This window comes from Panthera pardus, unplaced genomic scaffold (genome assembly GCF_024362965.1).
Source record: "Panthera pardus isolate Hobbes unplaced genomic scaffold, ASM2436296v1 HiC_scaffold_13, whole genome shotgun sequence".
Lineage (NCBI taxonomy): Eukaryota > Metazoa > Chordata > Mammalia > Carnivora > Felidae > Panthera > Panthera pardus.
In genome coordinates, this window is record NW_026526688.1 from 196,838,920 (window position 1) to 196,863,853 (window position 24,934).

At 44.3% G+C, this 24,934-nt stretch overlaps 1 long non-coding RNA gene across 2 annotated transcripts in view; it reads right to left on the reverse strand.

Annotated features, from left to right (window-relative positions):
• The window catches only part of LOC109269658 (uncharacterized), a 32,846-nt gene that overhangs the window by 2,748 nt on the left and 5,164 nt on the right, over positions 1-24,934 (reverse strand). Inside the window, exon 3 of one of the 2 annotated variants that reach the window (XR_002081196.2) lies at positions 10,522-10,665. The exons of the other annotated variant lie outside the window; for it this stretch is intronic. This is a non-coding gene — a long non-coding RNA (uncharacterized LOC109269658). The remainder of the gene's footprint in view (positions 1-10,521; positions 10,666-24,934) is intronic. 2 annotated transcript variants of the gene reach the window in all.

Consider the following 24,934-nt stretch of genomic DNA (forward strand, 5'->3'; position numbering starts at 1 on the left):
GACAACACCTAAATTCATACAGCTAATATATGGTAAAACCTGAGCTTTGATACTTATATTTTTTATTTCAGAATACTTTTTAACTATTTTGTTCTATAGATTTTTCCAAACATACTGATATACAATGGTGAAGGAGACGCAGGAAAAACAAGGAGGAAAGTTGATGTAGCTTATGCTGAACATTGATCCAGAGCATAAACCACATTCTGTTGGACAATTACAGTGAGATCAATGACAGGATGAATGGAGCCCATGGAGATGAACTTCATGAGTCACTTCTTTTGATCAAGGAATGAGACTCAAGGTCAACTATATGGCTGCACCCAATTCTGTTCACTGGGAGATTTCTTTTGTACATAAACTTTCAGGGTTTGATGCTGGAAGTCTGTATTATCTACTGTAGAATATTGGCCCTGCTTTGACCCACATTCTGCCTGATTAGGAAAGAAGATTTCAAAACTTTGGTCCCCAAAATGAGGGACACTGTGGAAGTTTTTCTGGAGAGAAATGCTGGTTCTGATAGCCTTAAGTTATCTGACTCCTCCCAGATATCACTAATCTACATCTCTATTATCATACACAATTGCCTGGGGTCTCTAATTAGGAGTAGAAAGTCCTTTCCTTAGTAAAGATATTTTCCTGTCCTAATATTCTTTTTTTTTTTGCTTTAATTTACAATATCTTAAATTGGATAATACTCCTCTTATTGTATCTTCCAGAAGGCCATACATAACTGCACACACATATTTATGATGACCTGATGAAATACTTCTAAGCTTTAGCTTCAATACATACATCCAAGACCCCAGATGAACAGACAATAGTTTTTAATATTAGTTCCGTACAACACAACAGACATGGCAAGTTTCCTGGTCCGGGAGAAATACTTTGTCATTCCTCCCACTATCCATGACCCTACCAGTTCTGAGCACTTGCTGCTTCTAAGACTACTTGTGGTAAATGCATAGTATAGTGGCTTAGAGCATGAAATGTGGATCCAGAGTACCTCTGTTAAGACGTAGCTCTGCTACTCACTGGCTTCATGACATTAGGCAAGTTATTTGACATTTATGTGCCTCAGTTTCCCTACCTACGATATGGGTTTAATAATAGGGCCAGTGTAAGCATTCAAGATTAAATAGTTTGTAACTTTTTCATAATATATGTTAGCTACCGTAGCATAAATTCGTTTATTTGTCAAAATATTCATCTTATAAACAAAATAAATCAACCTTGAATTAGCTGAGGCATAAAGAAGGATTTATTGTAATGATACAGGTTTATGAAAACTAAGATTAGAATGAATCTAGAACAATGGAGAAGTTGGACACACAAACTCATATACCAGTATGCATTTTTCTTGCTGTAGACAAGCTTTCTCTTTTTCATGGTTTGAATGAAGCAAAATGGCCACAGTTAACTTTCTTGATGTATTTCCACTCAATGCAAGATAGCAGACGAACTTGGCTTGAATATTGATTTCATTCCCAATTGCTAGCTACATATTCTCATGGGTATGGTTTGGGCCAGGTGCTTACCCTTGACTCAAGCAACTGTGGCTGGGAGTCAAGATGAAGTTATACCAGTGGACATTTCCCAGAGTAACAGTATAGACTGAAGAGGGAGGGAAGGTGCTTTTTCACAAAGGAGCAGAGGTGTAGAGCACAGTGCCCAATAAAGAAGAAAAGAACAATAGTTTTCTACCCCAGACTCAGATAATCACTTTGTGGTGGAATCTAAAAAATAGTTTTCAGTCTTCTTTTTACTTGATTTCTCAATGGCGAGGCAATTAATCAAATTCTCCTGAAATACTGTGTTTATTTGAAGGCTGTATTTCTTTCTTTCTTATTTTTTAACTCTTTCAATGTCATTTCTATGCCTATATTCTATGCATCTTCCTCCACCATTCCATATTTGAATGTTGATATTTTTCAAGATTTTCTCCTTATAAGTACCTTTGTCTTTGTGTATTTTCTTCCAGGCGATCTCATTCACCACCAGTTTCAAAGGGCTTCTGTATGCTGATAACTCCAGATTTCTATCAAGAGTTCCAGACTGTCCACTCAATTTCTGCACTGCAAGTTTCTCAGCATGTCAGATCAAACAAATCCAAGCAGAACTCCAGGCTTCCCTTTTGAACTTGCTCCTGATCCATTACTCTACCTCGTGACATTCTATGTACATTCTCTCCAGAAACAGGCATAACAGAGCATAACCGACTGCACTGGGGCATCTATTTTATTGAAAGCCCCATTTATAGCAATTCTAGAAAGATCAAGGAAATTCCTGAATTCAGAGATAGAGTTTAATGGAAAAGATTCCATCAAATGTCAAAGAGGTAGTTCTTTTAAGGTCATTAACGTGCCTTTGTTTCTCCAAAGCTGAGATGTTGCCTGATAGCATAAGTAAATATAGGAGATGTGAAGTCTAGTCATTTATATATTGTCTGTAACTTTTCATGGGAATCCTTTGAGAAATGAGTTCTCATGGGAATCCTTACGTAAATGAAGATTGATCTATGACATTCAGGGATGCTAGGAGACATAAATGACAGTTAAGAAAGTGGTAGAACTGGGATTTGAAGCCATCTAGCTCCAAGGGAGATGTGCAAAAATAAATGAATAAATAAATAAATAAATGATAAAAATGAGGAAGTTGGGAGTTTCAGAGTCAGGATATTCACAGGAATGTCTAAGTCATAATCAGAAAATTTCTCCAGCCCCTGCCCCGAGGAAAGGATGTGGTCCTTAGTAGTAACGATGTACTTGTGTATTGACTGCATAGGGAGCCACTACATCGTTAAAGTCCCTGAAATTCATCATGGCAGCCCAAGGGTGCCAATGAGGCTGGAAAAGGAGGGTCCTGCAGACAGCTTTCAGACAGGCACTTGAGGTGGAAAAGAGGCAAATTACCACTCTTCTAGGGAACATCTCTTTCTGTGACTGAATTTTTAATTTACAGAGAGTATAAAGGAAAATATTTTTGTATAGGAAACCCCAGCACGTTTTCTAAAGATGTGTACTTTTCTTATAGAAAAAGGGATATGTGACTTAGTGGGGCAAAAATGAATTTTTATTAGGGAAAATGTATTTTAGCATTTAAATGACACCATTTGAATCCTGGGATGACACATTTGGAAGGTAGCCTAGAAATAATCCAACTCAATCCCCTCATCTTACATTTGTGGATACAGTCAAGGGACGTGAGGCATGGGACAAGTTTGTGTGCAGGGAGAATTGTCGTACCACCACAGACCCCAGGAATTAACATGCAGACTTCCCCTTCTATCAGCTTGTTAGAGCAAGTGATATCATTAATCTCCTCTAACAAAGGAATCCATCTTAAAAGTAATCACGTGTCCCTTAATTTTGATTATTTTCCCATGATGCTAAATAATGAATAATTAATTCACGTTCACAAATACACATTAGAAAATGTAAAAATATAAGGTGATATTGAAGACGATGATGGTGGGATGGTGATAATAATGGTAAATAATAATAATACCTCTGCAGTTCCTTTTTTGTTTGGTAGGTAGTTCATGATTCCGAAATTCCCGCGTTACGTGTGTTAAGTTATGAAAATGATATTTTTGAGAAAACCCTTAAAAAATAAAGACTCACTCCCAGTGCTATCACACATAGATAGTCATTATTATTATTTGCGTGCAGATTGTTTCTGTTTGTTTCGTCTAGAGATGTAAGGTCAAAAGCAGAGGTTAAGAACGCTGGCTTTCCCTTGGGGGAGACAAATTTCAAATCTCAGCCTCATGCCTGGAAGCTGTTGACTTTGGATGCGTATTCCGACGCCTCAGTCGTGGTTTCCTCCGCTGTGAGGCCAAGGTACTAACTAGCAGGTTCTGAGGATTTAATTGTGAAGCATCCGTCCATTCCAGGGACAAAGCACGTAGAGCTCTTAGCTATTGTTATTTTAATATATGTTTACAATCTACTCTTGAAAAATATAGCATATATTGATATCCATAATGTATCTTAATATATACATGTCTAACCTCTCGAGGAAATTGCACATTCTACTTTATTTAAGGTGCCATTTATGTTAAGAAGTTTTCATGATATAACATTCACATTTAAATGTCATTTTTACAGCTAAAAATAAAAAGATACGAGTAATCAACCCTCTTTGTTGACATTTAAGGTCTTTCAAAAGTTTGCAACTATGAATAATGCTGTGATGAATGTGTTTATATATACTGACTTTGTAAGGATACATTTCAGAAGTGGAACTACCATGTCAAATATGATGGATATTTATAAAGCTTAGGAGGCACATTGTTGGATCGCTGTCCCAAGGGGTTACAACAATTTACACAAAAATTAGCAATGCCTGACAATTTTCTCGTCTTTTAGTACACTTGAAAGAATTCCATACCAATATTAAAAAACAACAACAACAACAAAAACGACTTGGAGAATTTGATATTGAAGCAAAGAGATTTCATTGTGATGATTTCAATTTCGTATGACTTTGACGACTGGTGTGTTTGAACATCTTTGCATTGCTTTTTAAACCAACGCATTTCTGCCATGGAGGAGATACTATTTTTTTTATTTATCTATAGACATCCAAGCATGTTTCTTATTGATTTGTTTGAGCTATCTGTTCAATGTTGATAACAACCTCCTCCATGTTCGCTACACATATGATTTCCCAGTAATAGATTTACATCACCTCTTTCCATACCCTGAGTTTCTTTGTTTATTACTTTGTTTTAATTTATATTTGCTCTGATCTGAACATTCCGATGAGTTTATGTGCTAAATGCAAAAATGTTAAAATTTAGGAATTATATTTCTGGTATGCACGTTTTGTTCCTTTCATCTGTTTGTTTAGGCCTAGGTCAAAATCACACCCTTTTTCTCGTTGTACCTTTATCGCATTTTAATATCTGATAAGATTAGTTCTCCCACGATGGACTTCTGTTTGGAAACAATTCTCTGCTATTTTTACATTGTTTTTCTTTTTAACAAGATAAATTTGGATTAATCTCTCCTAGTTCAGGGGACAATCTGTTGTGATTTTCATAGAAATTACCTTCTACTTTAAAACAATTTGAAAATAAATAAGAGTTTAGAGTCTTTAGTCTTCTCATCCAGAAATATGCTCTATAGGCCGATGACTCAAGTATTATTTTATACTTTCCAATAGTATTTTGTACTTTGACACAAATAGCCTTACATATTTCTTACTGAAATTACCTCTGAGGATTTCATTCCTCTGGCTATGGTTAATGGGATGTTTTCTGATTATGTATTTTTAAATCTAGTTTCTGCTGCCTATATGTCTGCGGTACTGTCCTTGACCCCCACAGTTCTTTGGGTGACTCCTTCAGGTAAAAAGTGCCCGCATTAGTTATCTTTGGCTGCACAGCAAATTTCCCCTAAACCGAACGGCTTTAGATGACACCATGTATTATCTCACGTTCTCTGTGGGCCAGGCATCTGCACGTAGCGTAGCTGGGTCTTCTGGCTCAGGATCCCTCAGAGGCTGTAATCAAGACAGGATGACCTGTGTCCTCTTAAGGCGTGGCAGCAAGATTAAACTCTTGGAAGCTCCGTCACTTGGCTTTTGGCAAGATTGAGTTCTTTGTGGGTAGTCGGGCTGCAGGCCTCAGTTACCTGTCAGCTGTTGACTACTGGCCCTCCTCAGTTTTGCGGCAATCTGGATGTCCATGGACAGCTTGCTCCCTAAGAGTGAGAAGAGCCAGGGAGACAGAGGAGGAGGGGCTTGGGGAGGGAAGGGAAGGCAGCAAAATGAAAGTCACAATTTTCCTAACCTCTTCTAGACAGTGACATCCCATCACTCTTGCCGCGTATTCTGTTGGTTAGAAGTCGGTCACTGGGTCAGTTCCCGTCCATGCTAAAGGGGAGGGAGGTACACCTGCAGTGAAAACCAGGAGGGTGGGGACCCCGAGGGTCAATGAAGAAGCTGCCTCCTGCATTGCCTTTTGAATGATTTAACAAAGGCGGAAGCCCAGCTATAATTTTCAGTCCAAGGAATCTACTGCATTTACTGCTAGGTAATCCAAACAGTTCACTCTCTTAGCAAAACTCATAAAGATTGGGCCTCTCCAGATAGGAGGTCCACAGCTGGCTGTCAAAACCTCTGGGGGTTGTTGCAGAACTTTTAGCCGAGCTGACCCCCCCGGGATCACGCCCAACCCAGAGGATGGCTAGCTCTCAAGTGATCACAGTGGGCCAGGCGCTACTCCACGTTCCTGTTTTCTCAGACATTCTCAAACAGGGAGGAGGGAGTTTAGGGGACACAGCTGAAGAATCCTGTATCAACTTGCAGTGTATATGAAATGGAGACGGTGTCCCCCAACTCCTCCCCCCGCCTCCAAACCAGAGCTGGATTGCACTTTGTTAGTGAAGAATTAAGTTGCTGTCTCTTTCATTTCTTTTGAAATAGAGAATCGAAAGTTCAAGGGGTCTCTCCGGTGTTCAGAAGTTTGCCATCCAGGACTCTATAAGCACTACACGGAATGATACTAATCGCTTAAGGGAGTTCTTTGAAACTGAGAGCTTTCTTCCATCTTCAAGGAGACAGAAATGGAGTCAATGATTCTTTCTTGCAACAATAGATACTTTCTCCTGCACCCAGTTGAGAGGAGAAAATGAAAGAAGCGTGAAGTGAGAATTAACCGGGCCCACGCTGGACTGCCCAAGTAGGGTGATAACGAGCTACAGAGCTTTAAACATGTCTCTCCTTATTATCATACTCATGCCGTCATGATACCTATTTCCTGAACCAAATGCAGAATGAGTATTGCTCAGAATACTGAGCAAGTATTGCTATGAATGAATTCATAGCAATTCTTTGCTATGTTATGTTATCAGCCCTAGCAAATGAATATAGAAAGTTTCAGCCAAAGAACCAGAAGTGGGGTAAGCGATGACCAGGCCTTCCGCTAAGAAGGAACAGGCTCAGTTATGGCAGCTCTAAGAGACTAAGACAGGGCCAAACACGTGCCCCTACTTCAGATCAGAGAAGTCCAACATGGTTTTTGCTAGAGGTTTGCTCAGAATTCATTCATCCAACCATCCATCCCACACACATTTGCTGAGAACCTGTTACGTGCTAGGTATTGTTCTTTAGCCTAGAGATTTGGCAACAAACAACCCAATGTCTTCGTTAAGAGATACAAGCAAACAGACGCATACATGGGTTCAGTAGTGATATGTGATAGCTTAATGTATGCGATGATACAGGTGATTAGGCAAAGCTTCTCTGAAGAACATAATACGCGTAAGACAATAAACATGGCGCTTAGCACGTAGTAGGTGCTCAAAATGGCAAATTCCAGTGTGGCCCTAGAACCATCATGCTAAGCGGCTAAAGTTCGACATACGAGAAGCACTAGATATCCTGTCCATGTTATTTTATATTTTGTGAAACCCCGAAAATCTTAAAAGCAGCCTTAGGGTATCCGCGTCGCTTATACTTTATCAATGGGGAAACTGAGGCCAGGAGAGGGGAAGTGACTGAGCTGAGGTAACAGAATTTGGTTTTAGTCCAAAATACTCCAACCCCCGAGTGAAGTGGGTTCTGTATTGATGCATCAGCGTCTGCCTGGGCGGCTGGAGATATTAAAGCTCTGGCATCTGTGAGATCAGCTTTTCCTAGTTTTGGAACCAAAGAAACCCTGGCCCGGAGTCTACTGACTCCTGGCTGACAACTCTCACATCTCGCCTAGCCCCCGCCCCGTGCATGGGGAGGGGCAGCCATAGGGGTGATTACGGTGGAGAAATAAGCCGGGGACGGGGGAGAGAGGCATGAGGAATCCTTCCAACACAGTCTCGTTCCCTCTCTCCCACGCTGTCCATCCAAGTCAAAGCTCAGACCTGGCCCCATTGCTCCCCTGCCTGCCTGGTGGCTCCTCTTTGCCATCAGGACAAAGCCACATTCCTTCTGTGAAGAGGTGACTCATGATCTGGCTCCTGCTCCCTCTCCACTTCTCCTGGCACAGTTTGGGAAACCAAGCTGGCAGTCATTCCAGAAGTCTACTGTGCTCCTTCATGCCTTTTGTACTTCTTCTACTCTACGACTGCAATATCCCCTTTTGCTTCTGATTCCCCTAAAAAATGACTGTTCATCCTTTGCCCCTTGGCTGTGACATTGCCACCTTTGGCCAGGGCCTGCCAGGAGCTTAGCCCTGTGCTGAGTCCTTCTCTTTCCCTCACAGTCCTATCACAGTGCCTGACACCTTGCACCCCAACACCACCTTTGGTCTCTTTCCTGGTTTGTCTCTCCCACTAGACCATTATAAGGTCACATAGGCAGAGACTGTGTTCGGTTCACTATGGCCCTCAAGGGCCCTATAGCTTGTGCTTGGCATAGAGTGAGGCATCGAAGAAATATTTGTTGAATCAACCACGGGATGGATGATTGGATGGTAACCACGGCCACGAGGTCTGATCACTAAGTTAAGATTTGGAGGAGTCAGGGCACAGCATGATTATGAAACAGTTTTGGGGGTGTGTATGAGTTTTCTCCAGGCCTAGATCTTGATCCGTGGACCTCTAGCAAAAACCATGTTGGACTTCTCTGATCTGAAGTAGGGGCACGTGTTTGGCCCTGTCTTAGTCTCTTAGAGCTGCCATAACTGAGCCTGTTCCTTCTTAGCGGAAGGCCTGGTCATCGCTTACCCCATTTCTGGTTCTTTGGCTGAAACTCTCTATATTCACTTGCTAGGGCTGATAACATAGCATAGCAAAGTACCACAAACTGGGTGACTTAATGAAAGGTGCTTTATTGTCTTACAGTTCTGGAGGCCAAGAGTCCAAGATCAAGGTGTTGGAAAGTTCGATTCCTTCTGAGGGTCATGAGGGAAAGATCTGTTCTAGGATTGTCTGCCCTCTGTACTTGTCTGTGTCCACCTTTACCCTTTATAAAAAGACACCATATTGGATTAGGGGCCCACTCTATCCCAATATTACATCTGCAATGATTCCATATCCAAAACACATCACAATCTGTGGTTGTGGGGGTTAGGATCCGAACATCTGAATTCTGGAGGGGATAAACTGTATAACAGGGTCTATAGGGGGCTAAATAATGTTCCTCCAAAGTTCACGTCTACCCCAAATCTCAGAATCTGGACTTCGGTGGAAATGGTGTTTTTACAGATATCATTCATTAAGTGCTTAATTGATGACAGTAACTTTCTGTTCTTTAGGTCCCCATTGTGCGATGCTTTGTTCCAGCAGCTAACAAGGGCCTGCATTTGAGATGAGAGAAGTCCAACACAGTTTTTGTCAGAGGTCCAGGGAGCAAGATCTAGTCCTAGAGAAAGGGGGCATGGGAACCAGATTCCACAGTCAGGGTTCACGGATTGAGTATCAGACCCAAGAGGAGAACAGAGTGACTAATGGTTAACCGTGTGGCTTTGGCCATTAGAGTTCTGGGTTCATATCCCAACTCTATTACAAATCGGGTGAACCTGAGAAAATGATTGAAGCATTCAGGGAGTTTGATTCCATGTCAGGTGAGGATAACAGCCTCTGCCTCCTACGACCAAAGTGAGGAATCAGAGATAATGTGTTAAAAGTGCTTAGCAAGCACGTGATCAAAGTAACTGGGAGAGACATGGAAATAGGAAGCTTCCTAAGGTAGACTGGCCATGGTGGAGGTGTTTATGTAGGGCTTGCAGAGTGATGCCCACATGGGCCTACTAGGCTGGGTCACTCCTGCACCACAGGCAGAAGGACCCTGGGCTCCCTCCAGGTCCCAGTAGGGTGGGGAAGGAGCTCTTTACACCAACAAGGGCATTAGGCTCTTCTAGCTGTGTGGGGTGTCTGGCTGTGGGCCAAATCTTCAGGAGGCTGCCATATTTTCTGCTTCTGGGGAGGGCAGGAGAGGTGCCAATGTTCTCCCTCCTGAGCTCTCCACCCTCGACCAAGCAACAAAAGGGTAAACAATCCTAACCCTCGCAAAACCTAAAACGATCCTTTTGCCAAGTTAATAGTCCCTATTCTCTTTGTTTGTCTGCATTCTAAACTCCCGGGACACTGTTTCCATGTACATTGTTTAACAGACAGACGCAGCCTCCATAGCAATGACTGGCCAGGGGTTGAGGCCCTTTGTCAGAGAGCACTCTGTCTTGGGCGGGATGGGGTCTGATTTCATCATCTCTCCTGAGCCCTGGGATAGTCCTCTGATTTCCTAGGAAGTTTCTTTTAATAGGAAAGGTGCTAATGCCTCTATTTTACTTCATTACGCCTTACCGCCTGCCCTTTTTGGCTTCTCATTTCCCTGAAATTTTCTGGAACACTACTGCCCTCCCACCCCACTAAGACTTCAGGAAATATAGGAAATTAGTGGAGAAGGTAAGAAGGTTGGCACCAAATTTTACCATGGGAGAAATTCAGCTAACCACGAATTCCCCCACCCAGTGCGTGACAAACAACTTTAAATTCCTCCCACGCCCAACAGCCTTGGCCGCCACCACGGACAAGCTCTTCAAGGCAAGATGGCAAGAGGTGTCATGAGGCTACTCACTCACTCCTGGAAAAAATGATTCCGAACGAGACACTCCTCCCAGGGAAGTCAAGCGGCTCTCTCAAGGGCCCTGAAGTCAGAGTCAAAACGGCTTCACCCCGATGCGCTGTGTGCCTGTAGGCCTGCCATTCTAAACCAGGGGCACTGACAGAAAATGAAAAGAATTAGCATTCCAGGTTGGCAGCTTAGGCAGAAGTGAGTCTCTGCCTTTCCAGCAGAACAATAAAGCCCAGGTGCTGGATGCACCTGAGACCCACCGGTTTCAATCTAGGGTGATGGGGGTCGGTAACTTGTCCGTGATAGTCATAATAATCGTGACAACAATGCTAAACTTTGCGCGTCTGCTTATCGAAGACCTACGGCAGGTCGGAGACCGTGCAAACCATCCTGCATATGCGTTCTGCAGGCTGGTTTGGAGATAGGGGACTGAACCTTTCCGAGGTCACACAGCTGTGTTGACCAGGAGCCCGTCCCGGGACCCTCTGATTTGTAAACCTATGATCCGCCAGCTCCTGCCGCATCAGAAGGCAGTGGGGGAGCGTGGTTATGCTTTCATCGGGGCCCGGTGGCGGCGGCCTTTGGATGCCCACCCCTCCGGTCACTTGCCTGTGACGCTGGCCAGCCATCAATCACGTTTCTCAGTGTCCTCGGCTATGAAATGGGAGTCCATTTGTCCCTCCCTCTTACACACATTTGGTGAGTGCCTATTCTCTGCCAGGTGCTGGCGATCTAGGAAAAAGCCGGAGAGACTCCAGCTCCTGAATCCTGCCTTCTGAGAGCTAGCTGGAGGAAGGGGGAAATGAACAAACCCTTAAGTGAACCCTGCCGCACAGTACTTGGCTGTTAGTGGGGAAAGGAAGGCAGGGAAGGGGGATCAGAGGTGCAGGGCGGGAAGAAGGCGGTGGGGCAGTCCTGTAGCAGGTGTCCAGGGAAGTCCTCCCTGAGAGGGGGGCATCCGAGCAAGGACTGAGGAGGTATGGAAGTAAAAGCCCAGATCCATGTGGGAACAGCATTCCATGCAGAGGAAACGCCCAGGAGTGTACCTGGCAGAGTTGAGGAGAGCCGGGGGAGGCCGGCGTGGCCGCGGAGAGAGGCTGGACTGAATCCAGAGGGGAGTGAGGTGGCCGGGGCCCCCACAGGGCTGAGTTGCTGCGGCTGGATTTCACTCTACGTTGAGGAACCACCGGAGGCTTTGAAAAGGTACCTGATGGGATGTGACCTGTATTTTCAAAGTGTCGTTCTGGCTCCTAGGTGGAGAAAGGACTATGGGGTAACAAGTTCAGGGACAGGGAGGCTGCAGCCACGAGCCGGGCCAGAGGGGATGGTAGCTCGCATGCAGATGGGGTGATGGCTTGGGAGGGGTGTGTGGTGGTCAAATTCTGGATATGGTACGATATTAATCGAACGCACCTCCCAGGACTGTGGTTGCCAAGAGTAATTGAGTTGACATAGACAAAGCGTTTCCAGTAACGTCCTAAATAAGGGTTAATTGTGTTTCTCCCCTTGTTGGTAGAACCAGCTGGAGACACCTAGGAAATTGTCGTATTATAAAGTCTGTGCTTCTTCCGTCCCTCTCCTCCTCCTCTTCCTCATGTTTTCATTCACGTGTCCCTTCACGGCCCGACATGTATAATGGTTAACTACGTGGAGTTGCATTTCAGGCCTGGTTATGCCATCTGACAGCTGTGTCACCTTGAGTACGACCAAGAGTCTCAAGTCCTCTGAGCCTTAGTCCTTCTCCCTAAAGTGGGCAGAGCAATGGTACCTACTGCGGGGGGTCGATTTGAAGACTGAACTGATTTGTGTGACACCCTTAGTCTAGTGCCTAAAGTTGGAATCCTCAGTAAGAGCCGGTTATTATTATGTGTTGTATTACTGAATTTGTGTTAGCAGTTCGTAAGGGTATCTAGAAGATGCGACAACTTCGGGGCGCCTGGGCGGCTAAGTCCGTTGGACTCTTGATATCGGCGCAGGTCGTGGGATTGAGCCCCGCGTCGGGCTCTACGCTGAGTGTGGGGCTTGCTTGGGAATTCTCTCTTTCTCCTTCCCACTCTCTGTCCCTCCCCCTTCAAAATAAATAAATGAAAACTTAAAGAATGTCCTTTAAGAAGATGCGATACCCCTAGTCCTCTGACAGCTCATATCCAGGGGAAGCAGCCCACAGAAGAAGCCCAGAGTACGCACAGAGAAGTCATACAGAACAGCATAACGGAAGAAAATATGGTGTGTGGCCAGGGTGTTGCCCTGTGGTACAAAATCTAGCCTATGAGTTCAAGGAAGGCTTCCTGGAGGAAGTGATGTTTAAACGCAACCCTGAGGCATCCGTCGAAGGCAGTCAGGAAAGCTGGGAGTTGGGTGAGGTTTCCCAACAACGTTTGAGCCAAGGAAACAACATGAGCACAGACCCTGAGGAGGCAGACAGCATGATCCAGTCAGACACGGAAAGCTGTCTGGGGGACTGGCAGAGAATCCCCGTCAATCAGGTGTTTATCAGAGCCGCGCAATGAGTGAGATGTGCGTAAGCTGTGACACTGTGGCCCCTCTTTCGCAATTCCTCTGTTTAGTAGAACGGGGTTTCAGAAGGACTTCCTGACTGTAGCACCTGTCTTAGTGATGTCAATTGGGGGGAAAGAGAGAAGGTTCACCACCCTCCTCCCAAGATGGCTTCTCCTCCCGTGTCCCACGACCACCCCCTAACTGCCATTTTGCTAATGGCTTCGGTAGCGCCCTGCAAGGCCAGCAGGTCTATTTGCCAGCTTTTTCTCCTGTAGCCCTCTGCCCATCGCATGCACACACACACACACACACACACACACACACACACACAGAGGCCCTCATTCAACCAGACACAGAACTGTGTCCCTCCACCTCCAAAAAGCCTCCTACCTTCTCCCTGTCTTTCTAATCCCACTACCATGACCCATGACTGTGACGTCACTCATCCAGAGGCTTACAAATGCCCAACTCCTCCTTTGGCCCCGTCTGTGCCTCAGACAGGCCAGTGGCTACCACACCTTTGCTGTCAGATTCATCTTCAAAGCAGGGGTCAGCAAACTTTCTCTGTAGAGGGTCAGATGGTAAATATCTTACGTTGTATGGGTTACAGGATCTGTGTCTCCACGAGTCCGCTCTGCCATCCCAGTGCAAAGCAGCCAGAGAAAGGAATGGGCGTGGCTGTGTCAGTTGCACTTTATTCACCGAGTCAGGCAGAGGCCAGAATTGACCCTGTTCGAAAGCGAAACTTAGCATCACCCAGCAACCGCTTCCCGTGCCTTCCAGAGTCGTGGCGTCAGCCTGAAGTTAAACACACTTACTACCTCTTCTCATCTGCTTCAACCTCTTTTTTCTCTGGAAAGGCCCTGCCTCCACCACCACTATTCCCCACCTGCCATCTCCTCTCCCCATAGGCCTCTACCTTCCTCACCAGCAAATATGCTCTATCTACTGAACATACTCACTGTCCTGTCTCATTGGCTTGTTAAAATCTTGCTGATCTTTCAGGGCCATCTCTAACCTTAGTTCCATTTCCCAGGGGTCTGGATCACAGCGAGAGTTTATCCCAGAGGGTCAGGAATAAACTGTTGGGTGTTGATGTTCCTCCTGGTCGGCCTCTGTGGGGAAGGAGAATGTGTCACCTTACACGAGATGCTAAGACCCCCTACTCTTGCCTGAAAATTCTTTGACACTCCTCCCATTGAGAATTGGGGTCCTTGCCCCTGCCTCTACTGGAGATGCCAGATATTGGCACTCAGGGTCAACAGTATTAGCTGAACTCAGTCATATCTACCACGGCACCAGATATGTGAGTAAAGTCATCTTGGACCCCCTCCACTAGCCCATCCACCAGCCAAATAGGACCTTCATCAATATTGCATGAATTATCTAACCAAACCCTGCCCAAATTCCTTACCCACAAAACTATGAGATAAAAGAAAATGGCTCTTTGTTTTAAGCCATTAGGTTTTGGGTTCGTTGGTAACATAGCAATCAATAAGCAGAACATAATCTTCTAGATTAGCCACACTACTCAACTCTTTTCCAAGCCAGGGGACTTTTCACATTCCCATTTGTTTTGAAGTGGTTCTTCCACCTGGAAGAATTCTGGTCTGGAATTCCCTTCTATTGTTATAATTTCCTTATATTCTTTCCTTTTTTCCTACTAGAATTTTTATTTTATTTTTTTGTGCATCCATGTAGAACATTACTTTCCCTGTGATTGTTTTATGATTCTTCTAGCAGTTATTCACCAATTCTTTGACACTCTTCCAATAAATGGTTTTAAATTCATCACGGTGGTGATCACCATGTTGTCTGAATTTTCTTTCAACGTGGTTGCCTTTGCCAGTGGGCTGTGATCTCCTCAGAGGTAGAAACCATGCCTTATTCGTGTACGTGGTGTGGTTTTTTGGTGTGGTTGTTGATAATTAGTAGCCGTTTAATAAACATTTAGTGAATGAATGAATGACTGTAAGAGCTGGGATTTGCATGCATGCCGGTAGTTGACATGTGGGACGAAAAGATTAAAGAAATCTTCTCATTTACTGAAAAATCCAATTGGAACTCTTCCATTCCTCATCCCAGAGGAAAAGATAAATAAGTTTAGCTTATTTTTAACATAGGACGTATGTCAGGAATGAAGATTGAGCCTAGGGTTTGCTGTGATAACAAGTAAACCCTAAATCTCAATGGTTTAAGATGGCAAAGGTTCATTCATCGCTCACATCACTGTCCAGTGTAGATTAGGCAGCCTTCCTGACTTAGATATTTAGGCTCCTATTTTATATTCTGCCAACATTGGAGTTCTTTCCTTCTAGGCAAGCAGGTAGGAGAAACAGACTCTTGAGAGCATGTTCCACTTTTAATTGCTTGAGACAGATTGACACAAAACTTTTGCTCACATGCCAGTTGGCAGGCACTTGGCTAAATGGACCTCACCCTAACCCAAAGAGGAGTGGAAACTAGTTTTTCTTTGCAATCCAGGAAGAGGAAATATTGTCTCTTTTACAGAGACCATATTAGTTGGCTTTTGGCAGTCAACAAACAAGCACAAAACCCAACAACTCAAAGCAATCAGAAACAATCATTTATTTTGTGTGAGTCAGCTGAGTGCTCCTTCAGGTCTCGGATATATCAGCTGGGACTTGAGGGTCTAGAATAGTAGTTCTTACCCGGGGATGACTTACACCCATCACCGCCACCACCACCAGAGAATACTTGGAAATGTCCGGATACATTTTTAGTTGTCATAACTGAGGGCTTTTGTTGGCATTTAGTGGGTAAAGGCCAGAGATGCTGCTAAATATCCTTTAATATATAAGACATTCTGCCATAAAGAATCGTCTGGCCCAAAATGTGCATAGCGGGGAGGTTGAGAAACCTTCATCTAGGGTAAACTAACTCAGGGGTCATGGGCTGTTCAAAGTAAGTACTCAGGTGGGATGGCTTAACTCTTCTCCACGTGACCTTCCAGCTCCCAGTAAGGTGGCAAAACACGGCAGTGTCAGGATTCTACACAGCAGAAGAAAGCAAGTTCCGATACGCGAGCACTTTTCAGCTTCCGCCTGGTCTGTTTGTTAATGTCTCATTGGCCAAAGTGCTGTGTCTCTCTAGGGTAAGAGCTAAAAATGTGGCCATTTTGGCAGCTCAAAACAAAGCTCTTGCATGAAATTTGCATTGCGTGTCCAGTGCCTGCCCTCAAACTCTCTTTAACACATATCTGTGATAATTCAATGCATTACAACAGTGTGTATTTATGAGTTCCTCTTTCCTGCGTTCCTCAGAATATTTGTAGTGACTTGTGAGGGTTCAGAGTATGGGCCCTGGTGTCAGACTCCCTGGACCCCAATCCCAGCTCCATGACTTCCTACTGAATACAGTGCAAGGAGCATAATCTCTCCGTACTTCTGTTTCCTCATCTATAAACCAGGAATAATAACAATAATAACTCCTGATAGTGTTTTTGAAAAGATACAATGAAATGATACATGTAACATGACTGTGAACGCTCCAGAATATGGTAAGAGCTCAATAAATAGCACTTCATTATCGGTAGCGTTATTTTTCTCACTTGGGGAAGAGATACACATGGCTTCTTGTTAAGGTAACAAGACTTTGTGTTTTCTTTTCTCCTGCTCTTTTTCAGATCACAGATGAAGAGGGGTCAATGACAACTCATCACGGCTAGCTTCTGGTAATCCAAGTGCCGGACCAGTACAATGATTCTTATTTAAGTCCTTGGTGATTTGGAGAAGCAAAGACTAAAAGGCACCTCTAGGCACCTGAAAGCCAGCCAAGGGGAGGGGGGCGGTTCGATGTGTGCATGGTCACTTTGGAGGACAGAAGAGGTCTTTGCGTTGGATGGAAGGCACAGGGAGTCGGAGTTGTGCCAAATGCAAGGAAAAACAATGTACTGAGTGTAAGAGGAAGCAAACAGGGTGTCAAACAACGGGTGTGTTGCTCCTGTTGTCTCAAGTCGGTTACCCAGAGGCCGATCCTGGTATGATATTGGGTGTGACAGTAAAACAGAGATGTGGGAAATAGGATCGGAAGGAAAGAAGGCCAAGGAAGCACATGGTATCAGGTTTGGGATATCAACCCTTAGAGGGTGACTTTGGCTCAATTTCACAGGGGAGTCAGACACGGTGAAGGTTACCTCTAAGGGTTCCTGAATCGGGGCCAGGAAGCTGGAGTGTTTGGTTATGCCCTGGGATATAGCATCCATTCCTAGACACTTCTGGGTCTTTGCACTTTGGTGCCTATAGGCAATGAGGGAGCTGGTGTCCGAGGGCAGCCTCCAATAGTTGCTGTTGGGGGCAAAGGCACACTGGAAACCATTGAACACAACCATGGTAAAAGGGATCTGAGGGAACATAGGCAGAGCACTGACATCATCTGCTAAGTTTTGTCTTTTGGGATCTCCCATTTCTGAGAAGGTCCAAGAAGAGCGGAAAACTAAAGACATGGCCTCTTCACACCTATTTTGAGTCTGGGATCTATGTAGCAAAGGCTCTCTTTAGAATAAACCATTACTATTGCTTGGATTTATTTGGCTACCTCTAAAAACAAAGTGCCCAGGGGTGCCTAGGTGGCTCAGTCGGTTGAGCATCTGGCTCTTGATTTTAGCTCAGGTCACGGTCTCACGGTTCATGGGTTCAAGCCCTACATTGGGTTCTGTGCTGACAGCACGGAGCCTGCTTGGGATTCTCTCTCTCCCTCTCACTCTGCCCCTCCCCTGTGGTCACACATTCTCTCTCTCAAAACAAATAAATTAAAAAAAAATTTAAAAGGAAAAAAATAAAAACAAAGTGCCTGGAGGAAACTTTCCCCCCAATACCTGAGCCTGGTCTCCAGTTGTCCTATGTAAACTGGACCTTCTCTGTGGTTATTCAGTGGACTCTGACTTCAGACAGATGTGGTTTCTTATCCCTGTTCTACCCTCTTTTGGCTGAAGAACCTTGGGCGAATCACCCAACATCCTTGCTCTTTGGTTACTTCTCCCGTAAAATGGAGACAATAATACTTACCTCTTAGGTCTAAGACAAGATTTCTATACCGGGTTCACAGTAAGTATTCGCATAAATACTGCATGTTTTTATACCCAGTTTGTCACAGCAGAAATTAAGGCAGGGGCGCCTGGGTGACTCAGTCGGTTGAGCATCCGACTTCACCTCAGGTCATGATTTCACAGTATGAGCCCCGTATCGGGCTCTGTGCTGACTCCTCAGAGCCCGGAGCCAGCTTTGGATTCAATGTCTCCCTCTCCCTCTCCCTCTTTCCCTCCCCCCGCTCTCAAAAATAAAGAAACATTACAAAAAAGGACTTAAGGCAGAAAGATGAAGTTCTATCTCAAATCACTTGGGGAGAGCGTAGGTTATTCTCGTTCTCCTGAGTCTTTCTCTAGCCTGATCGTTAAGATATCCCTTTATATGGGAAACGAGATAATGCCAGATAGAGTGGTAGGGCCACAGGTCGAAACCTCTTGTATTCGATCACAACCTGTCGCATTCACTGTCGCTATCATCCGTGGCTTCTATTTCTTAACTCCAGTACCTTGAAAAATCATTTATGCTCTCGTTGCTTCAGTCAGCTCTCTCTGCTACGTAACATAAGCTTAGGTGACATAGACATAAGGTCCCTCTGGTTCTAGCTGTCTATGATTCAAGGAGGCAGAGATGGGAAGACAGCACGTGGGGACTGAAAGTCTGAGCGTAGTGATATCCACGGAGTTGTGCTTACTCCAGAGGTAGAGAGCCTTTGTTACTCACAGGTGGAAGCGATAAATCATAGCCCGCCTATCGCAGAACTGACCTTATCGGACGGATGGCTGGATTTAGAATGTATTCGCTTGCTTCCCTTTAAGAGTCTAGCCCATCTTGAGGAGTGGAAATTTGGAAACGATGAACAAAATCATAATGCTAATGAGGGTTACCTGAGAGGTACCGAGTATGTGAGGGAGGAAAATCAACCATAAGTCAAGTAGAACACTGTGCAGCGAGCCGATCTTCTCACCGGCGCTGGGACATCACAGTGCCACAACTGAGTAGCTCCTTGAAATACTTTGCTAAATTACTCTGCTGGGTACCCCTTATTACGCAATCCGCCTCAGAAAGTCCTGTAATTCCCCCCCCCCCCCGCCCCCCGTGGCTGGCAAAGGCTCATGATTTCATTATGCTGGGGGGCTTGGTACTGTCTCTTTTGAGAGATTTGCCTGCCTGGCGAGTGGCCCGAATTACCTTCCTTGTTGGGCCTTGATAAGTGTCTCCGAACGAAGGGAAAACAATTTGTACAACTCTTCCCGTCAATTGGAAGCTGAACTGTGGGACTGAATAAAGCTTTGCTCCATCCCACCGTGCCAATTTACCCTTATCAAGTGCAACAGAGAAAATGTGGCCGTGCGTTACTGTGGGAATAGGAAAGAACTCCCAACAAAATGAGAAAACAGTTATTGGACCAGTTTTATCAAGCCAGAGCTAGCTCTGCAGCAATTTTCATACAATTACGCCATGTTAGAATCGCCTCACCATATGGCTGGGCATTGATCATTTTGCTGTGATGTTAATTTAATATGGAGTGCGGATGTTCGCTTGTTTTGTTAATGAAATTTTTACTTTGGTATTCTGATTCTATCATAGAATATGTGAGCATTGACAGGGTCTCTAAACAAAATGTTGATATTTGTAAAATAAAAATCTCTGTCACAAACCCCACACTATTTGAACTTTCTGGAGAGGTTCGGGCAGGCAATGGTTGAGTCTCATAGACAGAAAGACTGACTGAGTCAAGAAGTTCTTAATTTGCGTTACGGTCAAGCTAGTGGTAACTCTCACGTCAGGATTCAGTCCAAATTTTTGCAGTGAGATATCCTTTCCATGCTGGGGCGCTGACCTGCCTTTAATACAATTACTTACAGGGATCTCATTGTGACATATCCAATAGCTCTCACAGTCTACTGGGGAAAGTAGGTGTAATCAATGAGTAGGCATCCCCTGCCCGTGATGTGAGATCTGAGTGCAAATCATGTACCCTGGAGGCCAGAGGCCAGCTCAGACAGACAAGAGAAAGTTACCAATGAATCATAAAAGGGTCATAGAAAAGGTTGGAGAGGACCTTTGAGGTGCTCCAGTTTTACAGCTGTGTTTCCCAGAACTACTAAGATACTGTGCAGGCGTCTCAGAGCCCAATGAGGAGCTTGTGGGGGTTCTACCCTCTGATTCAGTCACAGCTGTCCCATTGTCCCTTGGTTTTAAATATAGGATTTCACAAACATTCCCCTTTGATAGGAATGTCCACCATGGGACACAATGTTTGAAACAATTGATCTAAGCCAATGCCCTCTCTTTCTGCAGGTGGGAAAACCCAGCCCTAGAGGGGTTTAGGGGTCTGGGAGGAATCTGTGTCCTGTAGGAGTCATAGCAACAGCCTATCTCCCGACTCTCTGTTCTTGGCCATTGTTGGCAAGGCCAGTTAAAACAAAGACCCAGTATCTTACTAATGTTAATGCTTAGGCTTACACTAACCCCATGCTGTAGACCACATTGGTAGACTGAGGACGTAGGATTGTTGAGAAATATGTAATTTATAGACAAGCGAGACATTTGAGTGGTAGGGAGAAATGTTTAAGGGCCTATGAACTCTCAAAAGACTTTTTCTTTACTAAGATTTCATTATTTATTTATTTGTTTACTTATTGATTTTTAGAGGCAGAGAGCGGGGGAGAGGGGCAGAGAGAGAGAGAGAGGGAGAGAGAGAATCTCATGCGTTCCATGCGTTCCATGAGGTTCCATGCTCAGCACAGAGCCTGATGCAGGACTTGATCCTTCAATCCTGGGATCATGACCTGAGCCGAAATCAAGAGTCAGATCCTTGACTGACTGAGCCACTCAGGCGCCCATATTATTAAGTCATTTAAAATTATTATTCATACTTCATTTCTATGCCTTCTGTCCATTCCTGCTATCCAGCATCACCTCGTAAGCAGTCTCTTTGTCTGCTCTTTTGCCTACATCAAATTCATCTTATACACGATCACAAAAAAAATACCTTTCTAGCATGCAAATCTGACCATGTTACTTTCCTGTTTGGAACCTGCGTTTTCTTTGACACGATGATGTCTTGACATCTTAGTGGTACTACAGAATGGCTTTCCCTCCCCCTGTACCCATTATTACTTCTCTGGCTTCATCTCCCATCGCTACTACCCTTGTTCTCCATGTTCCAACCAGAGCCATTTATTTTCTCCTCCCCCCACTCATCACTGCTTCCCACATGGACCCCCAGACGCGTGCAATTGATCCTGTCTGAAATAGCCTAATGGCACTTCTTTACCTGGAAACCTTAAGCTTTAAGATTTATCCTGAGAATTGCTTATATCGGGGAAGCTGTATTGTTTTGTTTTGCCTGTAACTATCATATGTGAGATAGATGTTCTCTAGCATGCCTTTATTTAGCAACTGTCACATTCCAGTAAAACCTATACCTGCGACCATCTCCCATTTGTGGACATTTCAGGACAATACGTCCTCAAATCTTGTAACACGTAACATAGGGCTTGGCACAGAAAAAGTGCTCAGTAAACATCTGAATGATCTTAAATGTCTCTCTTTCTTTTATTTTTTTCAATAATATTTTTAAATGTTTATTTTTGAGAGGGAGAAAATGAGCAGAGGAGGGGCAGAGAGAGAAGGAGACAGAAGATCTGAAGCAGGCTCTTCGTGGGCAGAGCCTGATGCAGGGCTCGAACTCATGAGCCATGAGATCATGACCTCAGCCAACGTCAGATGTTTAACAGACTAAGTCACCCAGGCACTCCCAGTATCTCTATTTCTGATCCCACGTATTTGTCAGTCTCTGTTTGAAAGAGATAAAACACAGCTCAAACAAACTCAAGCCAGAAGAGGGATCCAGGGGAAGTTTACAAGGGTATTTAGTTATATCCTCAGGGCTTCATGGAGATTGGAATGCTAGGGGATTTAAGTCCCATTCTGCATCTCTCTGGGGCCCCAGTCTCTCTCATTTCTTTAAAAAAAATTTTTAATGTTTATTTATTTTTGAGAGAGAAAGAGACAGAACATGAGTCAGGGTGGGGGCAGAGAAAGAGGGAGATACAGAATCCAAAGCCCCAGGGTCTGAGGGGTCAGCACAGAGCCCGATGCAAGGCTCAAACTCACGAACCATAACATCATGACCTGAGCCGAAGTCAGACGCTTAACCGACTGAGTCACCCAGGTGTCCTTCTCTCATTTCTGTTTTCTTCTGAGGGTCTGATGAATTCCTTCTTCCTTTCTTTCTTGGGATCACTTTTTTATGCTTCTGACTACATACGGAGGGAAATGATCACTGTGGCCCTGGTTCAGTGTCCCATGTGAGCTGAGCCTAAAGCTCCTGAATGCTGATCTGGAAGAGGAAGAATCTGATTCCTTCTACTTCTCTAACCAAGCATCATCTGAGGGACAGGCATGGCTGTGAAACCAACATGGAGGCCACACTCACCCATTTGGTTGGGTCTGATCCAAGCAAAGAGGCTACAGACTGTACAGATATTTCTAGTGGATCTGTTCTAAACATACAATGTGTATCAAGACTAGGTACTCTAGAGTGAGACTGGCATTTCCCATAGTGTTTTCCAACAAATACCAGTTCCACAGGCTGATGACAGTTATACGAGAAAAACAGAGTGTTGTGACCCAATAAGTTCTAGGAAGATTCTCAGTTAAACAAACTTAAACAGGTCTCTTTACTGCAAGACTGCTCAAAGACGTAACATCCATACGTGATTTGCGAAATGGGAAAAAAAAGGATATCATTTGCTGTATTCCCTAAACTTACTCGCCGAGGGACACGTTTCTTTCTTCCCCCCAAGAAGTGTCTTTTAGCATTAAGGGTCTGTAGAATATACTTGGAAGATACTAGAGTAGCCCAGGGCTAATTATCTCACCCTGTTGGTAGAAATACATACTAATCAATATGTGATATTCTACCAATTTATAGTAATGACATTTCCTGGACTGTATTTAGGAGTCTTTGAGGGGCAATAAATTCCTCTTCTTCTCTTCCCTCCTCCCAGTGAGTGTGAACCATGATTTCCCCAGTGACCATCCCTCAGGTGGAATTTCTCTCTCTCTGCTCAGCTTTGGGCCTAATTAGATGTCTGCCAGGGTTTTAACAGATTCCACCTAGGACATGAGCCCTAGTTCTTTTTGAGAAGAGTTGTTTCAGCAAATAGAAATGAGCTGGGAGAACAGAAGCAATAGTTGTATACAGGGGCACAACACAGTGCATTTCCATGATGTTTTCATGTGCATGATGGGTTCGGATCCATTCATCATGTGCTTATCGAGTGCTCGCTTGATTTTAGATTCCAGGCTAGGCTTTGCTGAAACCAAGATAAACAAGAGCAGACCTTAACATAGGGCAGCTCAAGTTTTGGTGAAAGAGACAGATGTGTCAGCAGATAATTTCTGAATGTGAAAAACACCTTGGTAGAAAAAAAGCAAATGATAAAGAGCTAGCCCAGAGACAGGGATGATTTACTCTGGGGGAGGTTGTAGAAAACACTGTTCAGAGCAAGTGACCCCTGTTCTCTGTTTTGATGAAAAGGTATGTGTTCTCAATAAAGGAAACGAAAACTTTTTTTATGTATGAGGTAGAAGAAAAAGGGTCAAGGACAAAATCGTGGGTTAGACTAACAATCAAATGGCTGGCAAAGGAAGTGAATCCAAGCCAGGGGACTGAGAAGGAATATCTAGAAAGTTGGGAGAAAAATTAGGGAGAGAGATATCTAGGTAGACAAGGTAGAAGAAAGTTCCAAGAAAAAAAGAGGGTCAAAAGCATCAATTGCTGCTGGAGAAAATCCAATAAGATGCTAAAATAATTGGTTTAACGTTAATATTCTTAATCTTGAGCTTGAGTACATTGGAGCTTCCAAAGACAACACGACAACGATTTGGACTTCCGTCAACTTTTTCCATTATAAGCACCACTCCGTGAAAACCTGAAATGCACCTATGATAACACAGCATAGACTATTGTTACTGAGTAAAAGCAAATTTTAGTTAACAAAACGTTTAGTAAATGGTTTCCCGTTGGTCACTTGCAAGAAGCTTCTATAACTTCTCTCATACGTGCGGGTGTGGCAGACAGCCTGCAAGGTGTCCCCTGCTCACCCTCATCTCACGGGGACCCTCTCCTTCATGCACAGGGGCTGGACCTAATGAGTAGCCTCGAGAGAAGAGGATGTGCCATGAGTGGCCCTGTGGAGAAGTCCATGTGGAGAGGAACTGAAGCCTTCAGCCAACCAATGGCGAAAACCTGAGCTGCGCAAACAGACGTTGTGGGGACTGGATGGGACTGGGAGCTAAGCCTGACCCAGAGGAGCCTCGAGGAGATAGCAGTCCCTTCCCGTGGACACCCTGATCCCGGGCCTGTGAGTCACTCTGAACGAAGGCATCTGTTATGCCACACCTGGACTCCTGACCCACAGAAACTGTGGGATAATGGATATTTACTGTCGGAAGCTGCTACATTTGGGGATCAGTTGTGACCCAGCCACAGATAGCTAATACACACGTGTTACCTGTACAATGACCTGTTACAAATATGTCTTCAAATCAACTTACCTTTCTGAATAGATAGACTTATTTAGGAGGCAAAAATGCGCATTAGAAGTACAAGAGTTCGTATCAGCTTCCGCAAATAGAAGGTTGACAAAATCATCCCGTTTTCTATATACTTTGAGGAAGATTAGCTGATCGAAAGACGGGGGTTTTCCAGGCCCTGATTTGAATTCCCTGTTCACTTCCTGTTAGCTGTGTGTTGTTAGGAATATTCCCTTTTGCTCTAAGACTTAGTTTCTTCATCTGTCCAAGAGGAAATTTATCTCTGTCTTAAAAATTTTTTTTTGAGGATGAAAGAGACC